This window comes from Lepidothrix coronata, unplaced genomic scaffold (genome assembly GCF_001604755.1).
Source record: "Lepidothrix coronata isolate B3197 unplaced genomic scaffold, Lepidothrix_coronata-1.0 Scaffold260, whole genome shotgun sequence".
NCBI lineage: Eukaryota > Metazoa > Chordata > Aves > Passeriformes > Pipridae > Lepidothrix > Lepidothrix coronata.
In genome coordinates, this window is record NW_016690440.1 from 177,207 (window position 1) to 193,983 (window position 16,777).

Consider the following 16,777-nt stretch of genomic DNA (forward strand, 5'->3'; position numbering starts at 1 on the left):
AGGGTGTACTTGAATATACTGGATGAGCCTCTGCTTGGTGTGACCTGCATCCCTTCAACTTCCCTGTCTCTCTCCATCAGCAGAGAAGGGAATTGTGCCCACCTCTTCCCCAGTATGGAACACAGGTATGAAGCACAAACTGCTGAGGACCCTTGGGAAGGAAAGCATCGTTCTTCCTACACCCATCCCAAACCTTCCCTGTATGAAACTGAGTCTCAAATGTGTCTTAAGCTCACAAACATTTACTGTCATCATGTATGAAGCTGAAAGAGGCCCAAGAAGTCTACCAGCCCACCTGGGGAGAGAACTCCCCTGGCAGCAGCAGAGTGAACTTCATCTTCTTGGGTTCATCCAGGAGATTGCCCACAGAGGTGTGTGGGAGCCACAGGCACCAGCATGGGAAGAAGCTCATGTGTATATGAGCACTCTGTAACCAGACGTGCAGCAAGACCTAGTAATTAGGCTGCTAATTAGAGATGAAAGATGACTGGGATGCTGCTCACACAGTGAAGGTCATTATCTTCCTTAGGCCTGTGGCCAGCTGACCATCACTCCTCAGCTGGATGTCCCCCCACAGACATGTGCCTGCTCAGCCACCAGCCCTGGGCCACATGGGAGGCTGGGGGACGCTTCTGCAGGCTTGGCTCTGCAAGTTGCTGTAATTCTGCATGGCTTGGAGCCTTTTCCACCTAATCAGATCCTTACATCATTCTTGGTTTGTTTTCTGCCATTCCAGTCTTTAGGTTTCACATTTTACTGTTGTTCATTGAGTCACAGAATCACTGAGGTTGGAAAAGGCCTCCAAGTTTAAGTCCAAACATTAACCCAGCACCACTGTGGTCACCACTAAACCATGTCCCTGATGTCACATCCACACACCTTTTGAACACTTCCAGGGATAGCACTTCTGGTGCTGTGCCCAGAAGTGTTAGAAGCTGAGATTTTCACATGGTCACCTGGCTCCAAGCAATGGGACACTGGGGACTGTAATCAGTCATCTCAAATCCATATCAGATGGCTTCTTTCTTTTTTTTTTTCAGGCATTCCCTTCATGCCTCGGATTCTTAATAGAAAAATCCATACAGTTTGAAGATGCTTGCACTGAGAAGAAATAGCTTGGGCAGCTCAAAAGGTTATGCAGGACAAAGTCAGGTTCTTGGACAGAAATGACCTTTCCTGCTGGTGCAGTCCCCCAGGTCAGCACTCCTGCTGCAATTAGCACTTCAGCCTCCTCTGGGGTCCCCAGAGCAGAGGGATTTGGGACAGGCAGTGCGAAGGAATATCTTTCTCACCAGGGCAGCTGAGGGATGCAGAAGCCATGGGAGGGGATGAGATGTTTTGTTCGGGGTGCTGTGACATCACCCTCATTCCTCCTGCCCCAGAGAGGTGATGTTGGCAGGATGATGACGTTGGCAGAGTGGGTTAAAGGAGCAAACATCACCTCATCCACCTCCCTCTTCACACCTTGTTCTCCATCTTTCCCCGCTCTCTCTCTCTGGTGCCATGGTGCTCTGTTGGGGGTTCTCAGATGCTCTCAGTGGGGCAGGCTGGCATCACTCATCTTCATTCAGATCCTGCCATCTTCAAGCTGGCAGTTAATTATGCTGTCAGAGCTGTCCCTTTAATCAGAGCATGGCAGACCTGTGCCAGGGGCTCCCCTAAGGAGAACTGTACTTTCCTGGCAGCCTCAGGATGGGAAGACACAGGATATCCCATTGCTCTGTCTGTCACACAGTCTGGGGCAGAGCTTCAGCTGTGCTGTGTTTGCAAACAGGATGGGACTGATACTCTCCGGGGGCAGGTAGCCCAGGATTGCATCCAGCTGGTGGGTACAGGAAGGAGAAGATCCAGTGGGCTCAGGACATGCACCACGGGCTCAAGCTGCTACTGGAGCAGGACCTGCCTGGCCCTTCTTCCTGCCTCTCACACACCCCAGCACAGCAGGAACCCCTCACGAGTACTGTCACTCTCTTTGCCAGTGGCAACTACCCCCATTGCTGACTGGCTGGGGAACCCCCTGCTCCCTGGATCTGCTCTGGCCACTGGAGCACCAGTGCTCTTTGTACCTCATTACAGCTCTTCTGGGTGGCATCAGGCACCCTATGTCTCACCCTGGATCTCCAGTTCCCTGGCTGGAATGGGGGCAAATGTTCCTTCCTGCCAGTCTCCCAGGGCTGCTGCAATGCTTCCCACTGCAATCCTCCTACCCCTACAAGGCAGCAGGTAGGATGTGCCCTAACTGTGACACAGGTCATTAATCTCTTTGAATAATTAAAAAAATGCATTTTCTGCCCCTTTTATCCCTGTTTTTCCACCACATGCATAACTATCTGCAGTATCCCAACTGTCTGAAGGCCAGCAGGCACTGATGGCATTTCGGGAATAGGTCCTTGGTAACCTTTGGGAAGCAGATGATGAAGGCAGTGGGAGGCCTGCTCATCCCCCAGGACTTCAGGGGTCCAGACATGCAGGGATAATAAGGGCTTGATCATCAGATCTGGTGACAGTCTCTGACAACATCTCAGTCCCAGGGACTTCTTTGAGCTTGGGAGTCTACTCAAACAGCCTGGAGGAAGATGGCACCAAGAGCTGGAAATGTTTGCTTTGGATGGAAACATTTGACTGAGCTCACCACCTTGTTCCCAGCACCCAAAACATGTGAAGGGCAGAAGGTGCCCAGGAGCTGGAGGCGAGGAGCTGTGCTCCCTCTCCTGCAGGGTGCCAATTTTGGCAGCTCTCCTGACCCCACAGGCACCCCCATTCCTCCCTCTGGGCCCAGTTTTGCTGGGGGGGGGGGGCGATGGAGCCGAGGAGCACACAGGGAGCGTCTCACTGATCCCAGCTGGCAGCCAGAGTCCGGAGCTGCACAAAGGGCCTTTTCATTCCCTGCATAAACAAGCGAGAGGCATGAAAGGTTGTTATCACAGAGCATCAGCACCAGCAGCAGCTCAGGCAGGGATTCCCAAAATAACCTCTTCCCAAAAGCGCAAAGATAGGCACACCCCTTTTTCCATGCTGCTAGGCTTTATGGAATAAAGGCTTTGGGTGCTCCCAGCACCTCTGCAGAGTCTGAGCTCTGGCTCACAGGCAGCTCTGGAGCCCTGTGCCGGGCAGGGCCTCCTGTCCCAGTGCACATGTGCACCTTCATCTGGCACTGGCAGTGAGGAAGAACACAGCCCCACGTCAGCTTTTGATGCATCCCTGTGTCTGTCAGTCTGATGAAGAATCCTTAGCGGTGATGGTTAATAACTGGAGATGGGCTTCTCCAACACCAAGATTGCAAGGGCTGATTAACAGTTTACTTTGGGCTTGAAAGGTGGTGATCCAAGGTGCTCTTCCTCAGAGGAGGTTTCCTTTCCATAGCTGCACCTAGAAGCCGAATCCTGAGCTGCACCCCTCTTATCTATCTCCTTCAAGGAAGAGCAAGTTTCCCTGTAGAAATACACTCCAGAGGTACTACTCGAGGATGTGCCGATCGTCTTTGCTTTCCATCCCATAAAGCCAAGCAAAGTCACTGCAGAGGGGAAAACTTGCTGGAATAAAAGAGCTTGGAAGCTGTCAAGGAGATAAAATCATAGAATCCCAGAATGGTTTGGGTTGGAAAGCCCCCTACACCTTCCACTAGACTGGGTTGCTCCAAGCCTGGCCTTGGACTGTTCCAAGGATGGGGCAGCCACAACTTCTTTGGGCAACCTGTGGCAGGGCCTCACCACCCTCACAGGGAAGAATTTCTTCCTAACATCTAACCTAAACCTCTGCTCTTTTGATTTAAAACCATTTCCTCTCATCCTGTCACTATCTGCCTGTGTATAAATCTGCTCTCTCTCATTTTTATGAGCCTAAACTACTGGAAGGGGCTCTGAGGTCTCCCCACAGCCTTCTCGTCTCTAGGCTGAACACCTCCAGCATTCCCAGTCTGTCTCCAGGGCAGAGGGGCTCTAGCCCTTGGAGCATCTCCACGGGCTCCTCTGGACTCACTACAACGGCTCCATGACATTCCTGCGCCAGGAGTCTTAGAGCTGAAGGCAGCACTGTGTGGGGGGGTCTCACCTGAGTGGAACAGAGGGCCAAACTCCCGTCCCTCTCCCTGCTACCTACTCCTCTTCTGATGCTGCCCAGGATGCAGTTGGCTTTCTGGACTGCCAAAAATCTGGCAAAAGCCTCATGTCCAAACCTGTCTTAACACTGAACCATAAAACATCTGCCAGCCCTTGCAATTTATGCTGGGTTCTCATTTATTTGTGTTTTCTTATGCTGTTTAAAGTTGATTCTGCTGGACAATGGGAATCTGGTCAGGACATCCTCACTTAGGTTCCAAAAACCACCTGACTCTCAAGAGAAAGAAGGTTTTCCATGGAGCTTCCCAGGGCTTACAGCTTCCTCCATTCACATTGCTGTTGCATAAGGCTCAAAGGTTTCCCTCGTGCACCACTGGGCACCAAAGGTCCCCAGTGTCTGATGGACAGGCAGAGGGCCAGTTCCACCCAGCTGCGTGACAGCTGCTTTTGGGGTTTAAAACAACTGTTTTTTCTGGAAATGTATTTGATATAGCTGAAAAAAAAATAACTGAACAAATGGCAGCTCCTTTAAATTTCTTTAAAATTTCAGTTAAGCTCTTGAAAATCTTTTAAAGTTTATATTTTTTCAGTGTTTTCTGAGGGGAAAAAACCAATTCTTTCTGTCCCCTCCCCACCACTCCATCTGCCACGTGTGACTAGAGCAGGTATCTCCATTGCTCCCATGACAGCAGCAAGAATTTGACAGGGATGCGGGAAAAGTCATTTTTTGTTATTGAATAGCCAAGAGAGAGTCCAGCACAGCTGGGGTGACCAATAGCTCACAGGGGATTATTTTGCCACTGAAGCTCTTTCCCTCATCTCAGGGGACCGAGGGCTGTGCAGCCAGGTATGGGCATGGATTGCATTTTCCATGTCTTCATGACTGTTGGAGAGTTTCAGGCTTTTGCTTGGTGCTAACGGGAAGACAGTTCAGGCTGGGCTGTTTGCCAGTGCAAGAAGAGAGTGAAGGATTCACCGAGGAAATTTGTTCTATGCGTTCTTCTTCCAGTTCCTTGGTTTCCCAAGGGGAATGTTCTCTGTGGTGGGCAGCAATACCAAGGATATCTGTGCTCAGAACTCTGCCAATGTGGTCACCCACTGACTTATGTGACCTAAATTCACTTAAAATGGAATTTAACATTCACATTTCCTAGATTTTCCTTTGGAGAATGACAGAACCTCCTGAGCAGCCATCACTATTTTCCCTTTGAAGGCCTGAAAGATGAACACAGACACTCACAGCAGCCTGCACACACCTACAGTTGTAATTGTTTTTTCAACAATACGGTGCAGCTTTTCTCCTATATAAGTTCCCTATAAATTCAGCGTAGCGTGATACACCAGTGATGTCCTGTGCAGCACATGATGTCCCCTGCAGCACAGTCACCTCGGCAGCAGGTAAAGCACCTCTTCAGCATTGCCCCTTAAAGATCCGCAGCAGTGAAGGGCCAGAGGGGAAAGCCATGCCTTCATGAGGGATCCCAGCAGACAGCTAAAATATCATTTATTTGTAAATAATTGCCCTCCCTCAAGTTGGCTCCCATGCAGTGGGGTGGGTTTTTTTCCAAGAGGTTCCTGCTATTTACCCAACTTTCCAGCTGGGCTTCTCCACAGCACAAAGCTGCAGGACCTGCCTGAGTTTGTACAGAGTCAACAGCTCAGCAGGGGATTAGAGCCCACAATCCTGCTGGCATCGCTGCCTTGCCTCGAACCACTGGACCATGCAGCCTCATTTTGTTCCTGGTACTCTCCGCTGGTATGTGGTTTGTCAGGAAAAAAGCCTCAGTGTGGCTGATAAAGGAGGCACTTTTGAACGCAGTAAAACAAGGCCCGCCTCGTTCCAGTACTTCATCCCAGCTGTGGTGGTGAGGGGTCAGGCTCTCTGTGTGAGTGGGAATGGCAGGTTTCCCAAAGGCCGGTGGGGAGGAGGCTGAGGAGCAGCACCCAGAGGCAGCAGGCACAGAGCCCTGGCACCCACCGCTACCAGACAAGCAACTGCATACTGACACACTGTGACAAGCCACCCCAGGCCAACCTGGCTTGCAGAGAACAAGCAGAGGCAGCCAGGTTGGAGCTTCCCTGCTGGGAAGAGTCCCCTGGCCTCCTCTGTGCTGCTGGAGACCTGCTTTTCCTGGAGTCCCACAGAGTGCTGCAGCCTTCCAGCCTCAGAGGACCAGGACAGTCACTGAGGGCAGATGTGCCACCAGGTAACAGAGCAAAGCCAAGCCTCGGCAGGGCAGTCCAGGGCATAATGTGCTGCTGGGAGCCCTGCGTGGTGCACAAGTGCAGAGGGCACTGGGTACTGAGCTGGAACTTGCCACAGGCTCTGGGAATGAGGAAACCAGACTCATTCCTCCTGTTACATCCATGCAGAGTGGCCACTGCATCCCTGCTGTGCATTTGGTGCATCCCTGTGTACCCAGCGTATCCCTGCAGCCAGTACATCCCTGTTGTATGTCCAGTCCGTCCCTCACCCACTGCTTCCTTGCTGTGCATCCAGTGCACCTCTACCGTGCATTCAGTGCACTCTGCACCCCGTGCATCCATTCTGTGCAACAGTGCATACCTGCATCCAGTGCATCTGCGCTGTGCATCCAGTGTGCCCATGCACCCCGTGTATCCGTGCTGTGAGTGCGCTCGTGTCTGTCGCAGCAACAGCCCCCTGTTCCATCTGCATCTCCTGGGGGGCGCTGCTCGCCCTGACAACCCCAAAATGCACAAGTCCAGTGAGTCAATGATGTGAAGATCTCCAGGGCCTGGCTTATGGGTGTGCCCCCCAAACAGGCTGTGCACAGCAAGCGGGCTTCCCGGGATGCTCCGGGAAGGACTAGGAGCCCCTGGGAGCTGGAGAACTCGTCGCATGTCCTGCGCCCGGGGCCCGGGGGTGAGGGCGGGGGTGGCAGAAGGAGGCTCTGCAAGGATGGGGAGTCTGAGAGGACACTCAAGGTGTCTCTGTGGGACCCTATCCGTGGGCGAGGGATCACGCGAGACGTCCCTGGAAACTGCCTCGGTGGCCCCCAGTGCTTCGGGGGGGACAGTGCCCGGCACAGCCCCGCAGCTCCCGCAGCTCCGCTGCGGCCCGAGGGCGGCTCCGGTGCGGCGGGGGCGGGGCGTTCCCGCCCCCTCCGCGGCGGCGCGTCCCGCCCCGCCCCGCGCTGCGCCGCTCCCGCCGCACGGCGGGCAGGAGCGGGCAGGGCGGGCAGGCAGCACGGGCAGGGTTGCGGGCAGCGGCCGCTGTGGCGTGGGGCCTTGCCCGGTAGACGGCGGCGGAACGGAGCGGGCAGAGCAGAGGTGAGCCGGAGGAGTGCGGGGGGCGCGGGGGTGCGGGGCTGGGCAGCCCCAGGTGCGGTGCTGTGCCTGCGGGGGAGAGGCGGGCAGGTTGCGGGCAGGGCTGCAGCCCCACCGCCGGGAAAGCTGTTCCAAGCCGGGCCTCCCCTTCCCGGCACCGGCGCATTCCGCACCGTGTCCTGCCGGGATGCTCCCGTCGGGGCGCGGCTCCCAACGGGGGTCCGATGGCATAGGGTGTGGGTAGGACCGCGCTTCCACCCGCCAAGGAGCAGAGCGGAGTGCGGGGAAGCAGCAGAGGCAGCCGGGTCCTTAGGGCAGGATGAGCCGGCCCCGGGGATCCGTAGCCCCGAGCTGCTGTAACACATTGAACTGCCGGCCTGTGATTTGAGGGAGATGATTTACATTAGAGGGAGAATTGGAGAGAGCCAGGAACAACTTGGAATGGGTCCTCGCATATTTCTGTGGTTATTTTTGGAGTACTGTCATATGGCAGGAGGTGGGCTCTAGAGGTATCCTTGAGCTCAGCATTTTCTCCATAGGCTGGTTACCCGGGAGATCGTACTAGAAGACCTGCGTGGCCCTTTCCCCATCAGTGGTTTCTGTATTTCTCATCTCTTTTTCTCTGGCTGTTTCTCGGGATATTGTTCCCCTCTAGTGTGCCCAGCCCTCAGCCTGTCACGGTGGGAACCCTCCTGTGGGCAAACAATGGTCAGGGAGTGCGTGGCTGGATAGTCACAATGTGCTGCAGGCGATAGCAAAGCTATATTTGATTCATCTGTGGATGGTGTGAGGTGACTCCTGATCAGCTGGTTCTCCATTGCTGTAGATGAGGTGTGGCTTCTCCAGCATCCTCAGAGAGATCAGCCCATGAATAAGCCTCTTCCCGCACTTAGCTGGCACTTTCCCTCCAGCTTTCTCATGCTAGACTTGTCCAAAGGGATTTTTGCTTCCAAACCACTGGAGATGTGGGAAGCACATTGTTACACGGTCTGCTCTCTGCATCCTTTTGTGTCCCATGGGAGGACTCTTGGTGTCAGGCGCCTTGGACCACAACTGTGAAGGCTGGAGAGCTGCTCTGCTGGCCTTCAGCTGTATGTCCTTGTTGCCATCACATGAGTTTGGAACTGAGGGAAGGTCGGCTGGGTTTGGGCAATGGTCCTTGAAGAAGGGAATTGCTCTTTAATTCTGTTGGTTTAGAGTCTGGTTTGGTAGGCATGAAGCCTGTCTATGGGGGGGCTCCCCAGGATGCTCTCCATGAGGACCCGTCTCTGTTGTGTGCAGGGATGTAGGGCATGTTCTGGAAGCCGTGGCTTGGTCCTGGCTGTTGTAGCACATGTCCAGAGTGTTCCTCCCTACAAAGGGATAAAGCTCCATGTTTGGAGTCAAGGACCATGGTGTGGCCATCCCTTGATGGGGCGTGAGCCGCCTTCCCCTCCACAGCCCCGCTGAGAGGAGAGTATTCTCATCTCTTCTCCTCTTGGCCCAGGGATGGGGCAATGTCAACTGCTTTAGCCAGGATTTCAGCTGGTGACACTGCCATAAAAGCAGCAGTTGCTGTTTCCAGGAGAGCCCTGGGCAGGGCTGTGGAACACAGAGCTTGTGTTTGTGCTGGGGTAAGCTGGCTTTGGCTGTAGGGGGTGGGTTCTTCTCTTGCTGTTTTGGTGTCTTGTTGATGCTGTGCCTAGAACTGTACAGGATTTTTTATTTTTATCAATTTCTGAGAAACGAGCATTTTCCAAATCTCTTAGGTTTTGGTTTGGAGGAAGCATCTAGAAAGGGTTTTTGAAGTCCAGTGTTGTTTTTCTGGGCTTAAAGACATGAGTGGAGCAGAGAGCCCATGTTCCTGGCATTTGGAAGGGGAAGGTTTTGGTAAATCCCCTGTCCAGTGCAGACATGGAGCATGATGGGCCCCCTTTCCTGGGCTGCTGCCATGGTTGCCACCACCATAACAACCTTTCAGAGTAAGTGTCTTCTGGTGTATGTTTTCTGTGTGGCCAAGAGGGGTGGCTGGGTCAGCTGAAGGAGTCACTGCAGTGTAGAATGGGGAAAATCGTAGAAGTCAATTTTCTTCCCCCAGGCAGTTATCTCCTTGATAAGCTCTGGGTGATGACCTTGGTCCTGGTGAGGAGCTGGATCTCTCATTGATTTACAGAATAATGTTTTGGGCTTTCTGCCGGCAGCACCAAGCCCTTGTCCCGTGAGTGACTCCAGCATCACTCCAGGCTGCCTGCCTTCCTCCTTGCTCCAGCACTGCTGAGGACTTCTGCTTTCCTAGAGGAGGCTTTCAGAGACAGACAGACCAGTCAGGTGCCTGACTAATTTTGTCCCTAAAAGAAGAAATCTTTCCCATAACTAATTAGGATTTCTAAATTAGGAAGCCACAGAGAATGACCTGTTCATTAAAGGGCAGGGAGTGAGCTTGGCTGGTCCCAGGCTTGCTCCGAGCTTCCTGCTCAGACTCGCAGACATCACTTGAGTGTCCTTTGCCTTAATTCTCTTTGGCCATGGACTTGGAATATTTCCATGCTGCCTTGGGCACAGTGCTATGGTGCCAGAGTGACAGCTGGGATGCTGATGGGGAAGCAAGTGTGTGCGAAGAAATGGACTGAGTATTGGGCTTAAGCTTTGCACAGAGCAGCATGGGAGGCTGTAAGGCCTGTGTATAGTAGACTTTCATGGGGTGCCTGCCACTTGGAAGTCTAAGTTGAGCCTGGAGCTCTGTTTTAAGCAGAGATGGCAAAGAAGAAACACAAAACAGCGGCAGTTCCTGAGTCCCTGGATTCTGGTAGCTCCTGTGCAGGGAGACCTGTGCAGCTACAAATACCTGACTCTCATACGGGCACCTAAAATGTGCTTGCGCTGAGGCTGTGACAGTGACGGCTGCGTGGCTTATTGTTCTCATTACAGCAGTCGGTGGCTCTGAGTCAGCAGGTTTGGATTTGTCAGAGCTGGGGTGGTTGCACCGAGGAAGTCTGTGCGGGTCTGTGGTGCTTAGTGAAGGGACTGGCCCCGATTCTCTCCTTTTGTCAGGGGTCGTTGGCTTTGAGCCTGGACCCACAGTCACTGTTGGCTTATGCTGTCGCTTGAGCCTGGAAGGGGTTGTATGTGTGGAAGCTGGAGAAGAGTCTTCCTTGGGAACTCCTTCCCAGCCCCTGCCCTGTGCTTCTTGAGTCTATGAAGTCTAGCATCACTGCTGCTGGTGAGGCACCATGCTGACCTGTCCAGTCCTTCATCATCACCTTGACTGGTGGAAGGGATGGTGGAAAGAGACTGTCTGATGGAGGCATGTTGCAGTATTTCCTTAAGCCTGAAGATCCATCCTTCCTCTCTTTCCAGCCCTTGGGTGGATGTTTGTGGGTTGTCCAGGACCTACGTGTGCCTTAAAGTGAAGAGTGGGAGATCTGAGCAACCATGTCCTTCACCATGGGAGCAGTGTCTGCTTTCTGCAGCATGTCTCCTGTCCGCACAGTGTGTCCCTGGTACAGAGCAGGGTGCTGGGCCCAGCCTCCATGGATGTCCCTTGTCTTGGATGACAACTGCTTCCTCCGCCCTGCCTTGCTCCAAGGAGGTGAACTGTTTGGGGGTGCGTGGTGGCACGGAATCGTGGGTTTGGGTTGGAAGGGACCTTAAAGCTCATTTCATTCCAATCCCACTGCCACGGGCAGGGACACCTTCCACTAGCTCCATGCCCCATCCAACCTGGCCTTGGACACTTCCAGAGATAGGGCAGCCACAGCTCCTCTGGGCAACCTGTGCCAGGATCTCCCCACCCTCACAGGGAAGAACTTCTCCCTAATACCTAATCCCAAGACGAGCTGTTGGGCTGAAGATTTGTATGACTGGGACAGGAGTCAAAGTTCGCTCTCCTTGCACTTGGCAGGGAGCTGTGGGACTGTGTGGAAAGGGTCAGATATGTACTGGGAGAAGCAGACATTCTTATGTCTGCTCGTCCCAGTACACAGCTGAGGGGGCTCTGAATGCAGCTGACAGTACCCTGCCTGGTGTGCGCACGCCCATGAACATGCTCATGTAGACTCCTCAGGGGTGGGAGCAGCAGACAGAGCCTTAAAATCTGGATTATAATGCTCTGGAAGAGGATTTTCTTTTCATCTTTGCTGATGGTCTGGGTTTTGTCCTCTGTAGGGCAATCCTGTCTCCCCAAGGGGCTTAGCAGTGTCCCAGGCGGGGTCTGCCCTGTGTGGGAGCTGCAGTGTCTGGGGGCAGCTGGCTCTGGGTGCGCAGCATCCTGGGTCCAGCAGGATCACAGTGCCAAGAGGAGACTGGGCTGATTCTTTTGTGCTCAAAACACGAGATAAATGAGGCTGAAGCTGCAGATCTGCAGCTGCCAGCAGGTCAGCAGTTTTGCTTGGGCACTTGGCCTCTTTGTAGTGATGAAATGAGGTAGCAGGTTGGTCCATCCCCCGTTCAGAGACCAGCCCTCTGCCCACCAGCTGTAACTGGACCCTGTGGCCATCTCAGTACACTGAGATGTCCCTGATGCCTCCTCAGTCTCAATGCTCCTTTGCAAGGTGCTGGCGATGGGGTGGAAACCAGGAGCAGGTGCTCTGCTAGTGTAAAGCTCATCCTGCGTCTGAGATGCTGCTGAATGAGGATTCACAGCCCGGCCCTGCTGCCAGGTTCCTCCCACCGACTCCTTCCTCCCTCTGCTCCTACTAACCCACTGCCAGGGCCCCTCGCTGCCTGGCAGCAACAGAGATGTCTGCTGGTATCCTTTCCTGAGCATCAGATGGAGAGGAAAACACAGGGTGGAGTCAGCTCTCGCACAAAGGAAATGTTGAGGTATCATTTCTGCCTTCGATGCATTTTTTAGGTGGCTGGGGAGAGATTAAACAGGATCTTAACACGTTCGCAGCCCCCTTCCCACCTCGTTTTCCTGTGAATCTGTTGCTGTCGTGGTATCTTTCAGATGATATTTTTAGCTTTGCCTTTTCCTTTTTCTGCCTCCTCTCCTCGTATCAGGCTTTTGCAGGGAAACACGTTTCTATGGGAGAGCAGAATGAGCCATTTCATGAGACATTTTGTTATGGGCAGAAGGGCCGGGAAATCTGATTGTGTGTTTGAAATGACACATTCCCCTTTGTAATCAGCTAATCGGACTTGTCAGGGCGAGTGCCAGCAGCGAGGCCAGGCCGGAGGCGGCTGCAGGGTGGGAGGGGGATGGACCAGCCTTTCGCATCCTCCTCAGGCCCATCCACAGGGGACCATCACCCAGGTGGCCACAGGTGAAGGACACCTGCAGGTTTTTCTCCTTAATGATCCTATGGGAAGCACTACTCTATGCATAAGAGAAGCAACTGGATTTTCTAATTAGGTGTACTATGGATCTGGCAGTGTTTGTGCTGGCAGAAGCCTTGCAGAGCACAGGGTGGTGTAGTACCTGATAGAACTTTGGGGATCTGCTTTAATGGTGCTGACAGGGGCGTAGCAAAGGTCTCAAGGTGGGAGAGGGGTGGTTGTACAGCTGGGTCTGCTGCTCACTGACCGTTTTTGACAAGGTGCCGTTTTTGACAAGGATGCAAACCTAAAGTTGATGGTGAACTTTGGTGGGGGAAAATTCCAGCCTGAATTCTCAGCAGTGTTTCCCTTTAGGAGATTTACTGCAAGTCCTGATAGATGAAGGTCCTGTGGAGTGAACTGGCCAGAACAAGAGAAACCTCCTGTGAGGGCTGATCTGGCTCTGGGTATGTGCATCCGTATGTGGGGCAGGGGCTGTTACCTCTGCCAAATCACTGGAACTGTTCTTCAGGGAACCAAAGAATGTTTTCCAGTGCTATGGTATGGTAGCATGGCATCTCTGGAAGTGTCCAGGGCCAGGCTGAACTGGGCTTTGAGCAGCCCGGTCTAGTGGAAGGTGTCTAGTGGAAGGCTGTGGAACAAGATGAACTTCAAGGTCCCTTTCAACTCACGCCATCCTATGATTCTATATGATGATTATAAATCCCTGTTGGTCACCTTAGTCTCATGTGTGACCTATCTGTAAGAAATGCAGGTGACTTCAGGTGACTGTGGGAAGTACCACAGGATGCAGAGAAGATGCAGCTGCCCATGCTGTGTTTTGGGAGCATTATCTGCCCCCTCAGTATTGCTGTAAGAGCTTTGGAGCTCAGACTCACCCTGGTGCGCTGCTGCTGGCTCTGGGTGTGGGCAGGGCAGCCTGGAAGCCCATAGTGGTGTGGTCTATGGGCCTCTCCTGCTGGGCGCTGGCTGGGCTGTTCCCTCTCGGCTCACTGAGCTGCTGTGATGCTGAGTGGGCAAAGCTGTGCGCAGCTGGACTGCTTCTCCATATGTGCTGCTGCACTCCCTGCTCCGGGTGTGCTCCTGCTCTGGTGCTCATGTGAAGGGGACAGTGCGAATCCTTGTCCCTTGTTGGACCCATCGGCATGTTTGCAACATGCTGGCCCAGATTTGAGTGAGCTGGGCCAGTGCAGGGCTCCCTCCTAAGCCCAACCAGCAGCTGAGCTGGCCCATGGTGCCAGCTGGGCTCTGCCCTGGGCACAGACTGGAGCCTTCATCTGGCTGCTGCCGTGTCCCAGTGCCTATTCCCCAGCCAGCACTCACACTGACCCATCAGGACCAGGCTGGATGATTGTGATGACGATGTTGTGACAATGTAGGTCACTATGGGATGTTTTCGAGCCTGGGGCAGTGTCTGTGGCTGCGATGGTGTACTCACTGGCCTGGTGCTGGCAAAGCTGCGTGGCAGGAGGTCAGGATACAATCCGGCATGGATTTTCTCTTGCAGGAGTGTGATGGGGAGCTACTGTTTGCAGGCAGAAGTGAGCAGGGTTGGGGAAGGTCTTGCTCCCACTGCCTGTATTCTCAGAACACTTCATTAATGATACTAATTGATGTCTATAGCTTGGAGCCTGCCATAATACAGTCAGTCCCAGTGAATGCTGCTCACTCAGGGAAGCCACAGTCAGTGGCTGATGGAGAACACAAGGGCTTTGTGTGACAGCATCAACACAGGCGGGTTGGGGAGTGTCGAGTGCGACTGCCCTGCCTTTGGTGGCTGCATCCTCCATCCTCCCTTGCAGGAGGAACAGGGTGCAGGCTTGGGAGCCCCACATGTCATACCTCTTCTTCTGGGTCTGTGGAAAGCTGGCTGCTTTTGTACCTGGCTGTGAACCTGCCTGCCTATCTCTGCTCGGCTTCTGTTGACTCACCCTTGAGCTGGGATAGGAGAAAGCTGAGCTTACAAACCTGAGAGCAGCACAGAGTACCCACAGAAATTGCTGGGATTGACAGAGAAGGAGCAGGGCCACAGAGGCCAAAGGAGGGAGAGAGCTCCACAGATCCTTGTGTGTCTGGCCAGAGCCCACGGGGGAGCTGCCCAGCTGTGGGTCAGTCGCTGATGTTGCCATGCTGTGTGGGGACTTGGTCCACATGGAAAGTGGAGCAGCTTTTGTACCTCTTTGGGAAAGCTGCTGCGGGTCAGTGTCAGGGCAGGCTGTTGGCCACACACAGCTGTTGTTTGCCTGTGGAGAGTGAAAGGATTTTTCTGAAGCCATGGGAGAGGTGGGAGCTTTGCATAGGTGCGTCATCCTGCCTGCTTTGCTTCTGGTGGGAGGCTGGGCCTTGCCTGTCCAAGTATGTTTGAAAATTAAACCTTGGAAAAGTGGGAGGTATCCCTGCTGTGCTGTGAGACCGTGCTTCCTCTTCCATGTCACTGTAGTGCCTGCTGGGCAGATTCTTCTCTCCTGTTAGATGCAGTTGTCATATAAAAAGTGGCCCTGAAAATGCTGTTGCAGGATGGGGGCTGTTCCTGTTCAAACTGCTCATTTTCCACCTGGTGTGCCAGACCCGCCAGTGACTCCATGGATGAGGGATTGGGACTGCCTTGTGTAGGTCCCGCATCACTGACCTGCATCATCGCCTGCAGCCAAAGCCCTGCTGACCAGATGCTACCCTTGGTGTCACTGTGGAGGCCATGCCATGAACCGGAGGGATGGGTGACAATGGGGTGGTACAGATGGCCTGAAAGGAGAACACTTGGGTCACACCCAGGGGATCAGTGTCACTTCTTGGAGGTGTGTTGGCTCTGCAGCATTGCTGTAGTAAATATTTGCTTTTATCCTGAAATGAACAGAGCTGGCCTTCACATCAGGCTCTTGGAGAGCAAAATGACATCTGACACGATCTTGAGCTTCCATTCTCCAGCAAGGAGATCTGTATGGAATTTAAACACAGTGCTCGAGCTAGGCAGGCACCCTTTTGTGACAGCTGTAGCTGTCCTTCCGAGAACTTGCTATCATCTTCTTTTTAACCAAATCTGATTTCTTCTTTGCAGGTTCTGAATTGTGCCTGAACCGAGCACTGAGAGCAGCCCCCAGAAGCAGCGTGAGTTTATCCTGAAAGCTTTTGTTCTCATTTCCAGATCCCAGATGAGGCTGAGTGGGTTTTGCAGTGTAGAACGGGTTGCTCAGCATGGAGGCTTGTCTGCCAGGAACCCCCAGCAGGACTGGAAATCTAGCTTGCTCCCACCAAAGCACCACACTGCTGGGCTTGGGCTTCTGGCTTTGTGTTGGGATTGTTTCCTGGTTTAGTTGGAACTTGGGCCCCTTTGCCAACAGAAAGGCTCCTATGGGCTGCCCGACTCCTTGTCCACTGACGGAGCAGTTTTGGGATATTACTCATGGTGTTGAGTTTCCATGCTCTGGGTTTCCATGCCATCTTTTGTATGGAGGATCTGAGGGAGGCGGTGTGTTTAAAAACTAGCTGTGGTGTTTTGCTGGCTCAGGGCTCAGGTCCTTGGGCTCATGAGGCTGGGCACAGCTGGCCTGAGTTGCCTCTGCCACTGCTGGGCAGCTGGGAGCGAAGTACAGGAGAGGTCTGAGCTGCAGGATTAAATAGCTGTGATGCCTGAAAGAGTTAAGGGCTTGTGGTCCAGGCTTTCTCAGAGGCCCCACGGTTCTTCTGGCTGGAAGGGCTGCTCTGCTCCAGGGCCCCACTGCACAGCACGGTGACATCCATGTGAAACCAGATGTGAGGAGCTGCTTCTGTGCATCCTGCAGCCAGTGTGGGGCTAGTGATGGTTGGGAGGACAAGGTCTGGCTTTTGCTTTTGCTGTCTGACCTGTGAGGTGAGCCTGGGCAGAGCTACACTCCAGTGTGATCCTTGCCCAGGACTGAAATGGGAGCATGGTTTCATCATCTAAAAATGGGTAATGAGGAACTCCATAGCTGCACCCTGCTGTCCTGGCTCTTTCCCAGGGAACAGGGCCATGTGGCAGTGGAACCCTGCTGCCCATGGGTTTGGCTCCTGCCCACATGAGGCAGTGGGTGCAAGTTCTTCTCCCAGAGGGTGGTCAAGCACTGGAACAGGTTCCGCAGGGCAGTGGTCATGGCCCCAAGCCTGACAGAGTGTAAGGAGCATTTGGGCAATGCTTTCAGGCACATGGTGGGATTGTT

At 53.6% G+C, this 16,777-nt stretch overlaps 1 protein-coding gene across 16 annotated transcripts in view; it reads left to right on the forward strand.

The window, feature by feature from the left end:
• Positions 1–7,231: 7,231 nt before the first annotated feature.
• The window catches only part of EPB41L1 (erythrocyte membrane protein band 4.1 like 1), a 67,037-nt gene continuing 57,491 nt past the window's right edge, over positions 7,232–16,777 (forward strand). For 15 of the 16 annotated variants that reach the window (XM_017835598.1, XM_017835594.1, XM_017835597.1 and 12 more), the window contains exons 1-2: positions 7,232–7,349; positions 15,658–15,707. The gene's annotated coding sequence lies outside the window, so the exon portion shown is untranslated. The remainder of the gene's footprint in view (positions 7,350–15,657; positions 15,708–16,777) is intronic. The other variant, XM_017835596.1, reaches the window with a different exon arrangement.